Here is a 6,998-nt window from a genome sequence, read left to right on the forward strand (position 1 = left end):
CTGATTGTCCCACAAAAATTAAGACAAGTATTCCATCGATTCTGAAGCATCCACGGAACATTAGTCCTAGCAGTAAACGCAGCACAAACCAAGGCAGAATCACATTCAAGCCAGACATTAGTAAGTCCCATTTTTTGAGCTTCCTCCATAGCATGTATAACTCCATAAAACTCAGCAACCAAAGCAGTTTGAACTTCAAGAAACGCTGAAAAAACACCAATAAATTCTCCCATACTCCCACGAAAAATACCTCCACAAGTAGCAAGACCAGGATACCCCCTAGCAGCCCCATCAGTATTAATTTTGACCCAGCCTGGTGAAGGAAATTCTCATCTAATAGGAAGAGGACGAAGAACTTTACCACTACGAGTCTTAATACCGAAAAACTTAATCACGTTGAAGTCCAACATATCATTCTTCATTGAAGCTTTAGACGAATTTCCCACTAGACAAGTTAAATCTTTAATTATCGAAATAGTCTTAGAAACCCCAATCTTATCCTGAAATCTAGCATAATTCCTCATACGCCATATTATCCATATAGAAAAGGTTATCGCCGCAAGCTTAATCAATTTAACCAAAGGACTACCATCACTCTTAATAAAAGAAAGTAGATCATCCTTATTAGAGAAATGAGAAATAAGAAAAATTTGTCGTACCCAACTCCAAATATGCAATGCGTTAGAACATTCAAAAAATAGATGTTGAATAGATTCCTATTGCTTTTCACAAAACGAACACATAGAACATATATGCAAACCCTTATTCTGAATATGTTGATATGTAATTTGAACATAGATACACTTATAATTTGATCATACAAAAATTAACACTTATAATTTGATTATACAAAAATTAACTCTTTTAATTTGATTATATAAAAATTAACTAAAATTACTTTAAATGTACTTTTAATTTGATTATAGAAAGATTCGTAGCGCAACTTTATACTTACTTTTAATTTAATTGCTATAGTAACACAATTAAATAAAAATTTAAAAATAATTATCGCTCACAAATATTTGAAAAGGCTATTATTTACTGTACAAGCAAGACACCACCGTGTAAAACTAAAGGTAATAAATTAATATAATAATTTTATATTAATAGTATTTAGTTTTATAAATAAAAGGTGGATAAAGTATTCTTGTGTTGTATGACGGATAAAATAAATGTTTTTTTTAAGTTAGCTAAACTTTCACATTTTATTAGGGGTAAGCCTTTAAGGATGGAGGTAACAGGATACTAATACATTTCCCATAATTGACTTTTAAATCTCCAATATGTTCTTGCATATATTTTTAAAATATTTTCGTTATATTTTTCTTAAATAAATATTTATGTTGATTCAATTGTTTTTTAAAATTAATTTTATTTTCTGACTCGATTTAATATACTTTTTATATTTCATGCTCATTAGACAATTATTTTTCTTCTCATAATTTCAATTGGATGGTAGATTTCCTTTTTTAAAAGATGTCCTTTATTAATGAAATAAATATGTGAAGTTTTTATTATTTCACACATTAATTATATTTAAATCCATCAACCTTAATATTACCGCTAGCAAATGTATGAAGTTAGTTAAAATAGATAAGACAAGATTTTTACATTAGACATATTTTCATTCGTGTGCACTCATACAAAAGATTCAACTCCAATATTTCAAATCATATACTCCAATTAGTCTGTCTATGGTTGAATAAACTTTCTCATATTGCTACGCACTTATAAATATAACAGTTTACACAAAATATGCTCTCTAATTTCTATAACATGTAGTCTTTTTCATTCAAATAATTTATACAAGGGCACCCAATTCTCACTCCATCATCACTACTACTTTGCGTAAATTGTATAAATATTTTATTTATCTCTCGTAACCCTCACTCATTCAGGAAAATTCACTTTTTATAGTTAATTATCCCATAAATTTTAATCAATATTTCTTACATTTCATAAAATTTTGGCAGCAATTTGTATTAGTATTTAGGTGACTTGAAATAAAAATGGTGATGTGAAATCAACCACAATTAAATATGTATCCAAAATTCAAAACAAAAATACAACTTAATTTCATTAAATATATGAAATATAAATTAAAATATATGTACTAATGAACTATTAAAAAATGAATAATTTTTTCAAATTGTCCAACCACTCAGTTCAATATTTAATATAATGAATATCAATACTTCTTATTTTTTTTTATATAAAACAAATCATACGAACAATTCAAATTGGAGGTGATACATACATATAGAAACAATTCGAATTAGAGGTAATACATACATATTGAATCTTTAAAGCAAGCTAAAGTTAACCAAATGTAATATAACAATAACACACATATTAGTACATAAATATCTACGGATACATGTATATGTAATTACCTATGGATAAAGTCGTACATAATTTAGTGTAATATTACCTACGAATACATCAATAGGAATTTATTTTTTTAAATTTTAATATAAATGAATCTATACATATATACAAAACTTGGACATATATGAATAATAAAACTTTTAAAGAAACCTCAAAAGACAACTAGCCTTGTGTTAAATTTGTACTAACATACATTTTCTCATTATACATAATAACAAAATTCTACTTAACCTTAAAACAACAATAGACTAAAAGAGATCACAAAAAAGGTACACAATAAAAAAATATTCCTAGACGAGTAAAAGATTAAACCTAAACCCTAAAAAATCATATTTAGTTTAATGATGCAAGCCAAGGTCACCGAAAGTCAAGTACACAAAACATATAATTCAAATTTGAAAGGGAAAAAATTCATTTGTTGAGAAGACTAGTAAGAAACAAAGAGGAATCACATAGAGAAAGCCAACAAATTGTCTACAACATTAACAATCAAGATAATACAACCTCCATTGTTTCAGAATAAAGGAAAACTAAAACTCCACACAAATTGTTTGCATAATTAAGAGCACAAATACCACACATAAATTATTGGAATAGGAAAGAGAGGAAGTTTTTACAAGAATACCACAATGAAAAACTAAACTTACATAGGGTTAAGTTGAGAGAGTGTCAATGATACCTATAACCAGATTCACCAGTCCATTTTGTTCTTTAGCTTGGTTTGTTTCACGATTCTACAAACAACAAACTACGACAACGAACAATCACCTTGGATAATGACTTGCAACCTCCGATAATGAGTGCCTACCTTCGAGAATGAGCGCCTGTCTCCGAAAATGAATGATGATCTCCAAAGTGACTTTTCTTTTAGATTTTGTAAACTTGTTTTCCTATTTGAGGTTAGGACATAATAACAATAAACAATAATTTTTTTTTCTATTCCATATTGTTTTAAGTAAAATTTTAATTTTTTTTAATAATTATTATTTTACCGTTCATATGTAAAATTTGTATATAAAATGTTAACTTTATTACTTACGAATCCTCCTTGTCATACATAAGAATCATTGACGCCTAAGCATACATACGAATACAAATTTGTATGTTATATCCTATACAGATAAAAATCCATACATAAATATATATAGGTAAACACATATTTTTCTTATAGTGAATCAACTCAAATATTTTCTGTCAACATCAAGATAAATTTAAATAATATACACAAATATGAGTTTTTTTAAAATAAAAATAAATAATAAAGTATAACAAGCATTGTCATATAGATTGTTTTAGATGGTAAAAGAAAAAAAAAACTATGGTGCCCTATATTACACCCCTAATAATATCATGTACTAACCTTGTAACCTTTAAAAACGGAGGTACTTTAGTCTTAAAGACAAATTTTGAAGGAATCCTAAGCCAACACCAAACCACACCCCTGTTAGTCAATCCCTTACCCTTTGCAATTAAGCCACAACCCTTACAGTTTTGCTTCTATAGAAACTAGTTTAACTCCATCACTACAAAAAATCGCGTATGTGGTGGTGGTTATTTTCGTATAAAGTGATGTTTATAAACGCCACAATATACGCATGTGGTGGTTTCCCCAAACCGCCATAGAACTGACAGTCACAAAGTTTAAAATAGCGGTCTTTTGCGACCCGTCACAACACCCGCCATTTAACACTTTGTATAAAGTGACAATTTTTTTATGTAATTGTCAGTCAAAATTGTCAAAACTTATTTAATTGAAAAGGATTTCAGCGCAAAATACGGCACATGTAAACGCCATTATATACGGTATAATGTGATGTTTTTAACTTCAGTATTATAATAAAATTGTAAAAAAATAATACATCAATTTTAACTCACGTAATTTGAATACTAAATAAATGGAATTCAACCATCAATTTTTATAATCTTGTTATTTAATAATTTTGTTTGCATAATTAAACGACTAAACATATTTAATTATATAATTAAATTTGTTTTCATAATAAAATAATTAAATATTATACAAAATTATAATAAACATTCATTCATTGCATTGAAAAATAGAACAAAGTTGATACATAGGTATTCAAAAGCACACCAACAAAAATACACAAAATATTTTTAAATATCGTAACATGTTCAGACTATTACAACTATTTTTTCTAATCAGTTTGCTTCTCCATCTTTCTTAATCAGTTTTGTTTCCAGAACTTAATCCTATTACTTGATTAGGTGGTGGAACATTGTTCAACATTTGACACAATACAAGACACATCTTAATTTGTCTTGCTCACTCCGTTAGATCCTACAATGTTTTAATTTGGTGATAGAGCACAATTTCCAACATTAAGTGCCTGAAATAAGTAAACAATAGTTATAAGTTATTCATTTTCAATTTATAAAATAAATGAAGAGATAAATATTATAATAAAAATTTAAGTATAGTAAGTTATACCTCATTAATGGAGTTATGTATATCAAACTAGTTGTCATTGCACCATTTATACCACTTAACCTTGTTGTGGATCTTAAAAGGAAAGCTAACACAAGCTCCATATGCCTTCTATGCTAATTTCACTTCAAAAATCACATTAACAAAAAAAAAGTCATTAATGTCAACAAAATATATAAGCAAAAATCAACAAAAGTCAAATATAAGTTTCCCAAAAATAATTAATTATCATCTTCTAATTCAAGTCTTCTTCAGTTTTACTACTATTACAATTGTAGAATTATGCTATCAATATATATATATATATATGATTAATTATTTAATATATAAAAAATATTAGAGCAGAGATCATTCCACTGTCCAAAATTGACTACTATGATTGAATTCATTTTTTCAAAATATGATTTGATTTTGCAACTCACTCTATAACACCGTATAAAGTTTAGATAGCTTTCACTACTACATGCACTAGTTTACAGCAAAAGTTCTATTGAAGGAAGAATGTAGTATGTGTATTATCATTCTTAATTGTTATCGGGTACAGATAGGTTAAATTTTGATAAAGGCTGATCTATTTTAAAGACCTAATATAACATGTATGTCTTTTTAAAAACCTATTTTATTATAAAAATATTATAAAAAAAATGGATAGGCATTGAAAAAAAAAATCTAGTGATGAATACACATTCTTGATATTGGTAGGTTGGATTAGGATTCCTCAATCATATAATAAAACGAGAATAATGATGATTAAATAATACCTGGTAGACCCGTGATCGTATGGCTGAGGGACGAAGACATGATCTTGATCGGGTTCCCCTTTAGGGTGTATCGCTTAGAATGGAATTATGTGAGTAGAGAGACAAAGAGATGAGAGGCTCGAAAATCCCTTTAGGGAATGAGTTTCGGCCGTGTGATGTTAGAATATGAGGGTGTCTCTTTAGTTGTCTGGTAATCTCTATTTATAATACACCCAAGGGAAAACCCTAATTATTTATGGTAATAGTAATTACGTCCATCAAGTAATTACCAATAATATAATAGGATAATTATGGTAATTGATCAATTAATAAGATAAATAATCGTGAGGTGTCACATAATATTCTTACATGTTATGCATTACATATATGCATTATACAAATACATTGAGAAGAAATTATGTAATTAGAAATAATTACACAAGAGAAAATGGTTTTAACGAGAGTTTATTTTTACATTATCCAGGTTAAAACTTTCATTAAGTCATTTATCTAGGATTGCAATTTCCCTTACTAAACCATTTTTGGGGAAGTTCCTCAAGTTTTTTTAACCTCAGGAAAAGCCTTTCAAAATCCCTGTTAAATACCATGAGTTTCAAAATCTTCATAAAGTACCACATGTTTTAGAACCTTCGTAAAATACCATGAGTTTCAAAACCTCCATAAAATACCATAGGTTTCAAAATTTCCGTAAAATGTTTCAAAAGCTTCAAATACCACAAGTTTCAAAACCTCCGTAAAATACCACAGATTTTAGAATCTCCGTAAAATATCATGGGTTTTAGAACCTCCATAAAATACCATGGGTTTCAAAACTTCCGTAAAATATCATAGGTTTCAAAACCTTCATAAAAGATCATAGATTTCAAAACCTCCGTAAAATGTTTTAGAACCTCCATAAAATACCATAGATTCCAGAACCTCCATAAAAAATACCATAGATTTCAAAACTATGAAAATTTGATTTTTTTATTCATTTATCATTTAGACATTCATGTGTTTTTTAAACCATAATTATTTACATCTATTATATTTATTTATCTATATTTATTAAAAGTATTTTTTTAATAAATAAAACAAATAAATAGATATAACATTCAATCGACAAAATATATCAAAATATTTATAAAAATATAATTCCCTTTCACGTTTTTGTGCTAGGTCCTCCATTTTAGGTTAAAAGATTCGAAAATATGTGCAGCTGCACATAATGTAAAGACAAATTATGCATAATTACATATGGAGAACGAAAATAGAAGATTAGTGAGCATGTGATATTTGAAACAATAGTAGGAAAGTATAGCCATTATTGTTATGAAAGCACACGCGTGTGGGGATGAAGGCGAAAATGAATTATGTAGGTTAAAAGAATTAGTCCCCACTCCACGCCCTAATAATTGCTT

Source organism: Phaseolus vulgaris, chromosome 11 (genome assembly GCF_051622355.1).
Source record: "Phaseolus vulgaris cultivar YP4 chromosome 11, ASM5162235v1, whole genome shotgun sequence".
NCBI classification, from domain to species: Eukaryota; Viridiplantae; Streptophyta; class Magnoliopsida; order Fabales; family Fabaceae; genus Phaseolus; species Phaseolus vulgaris.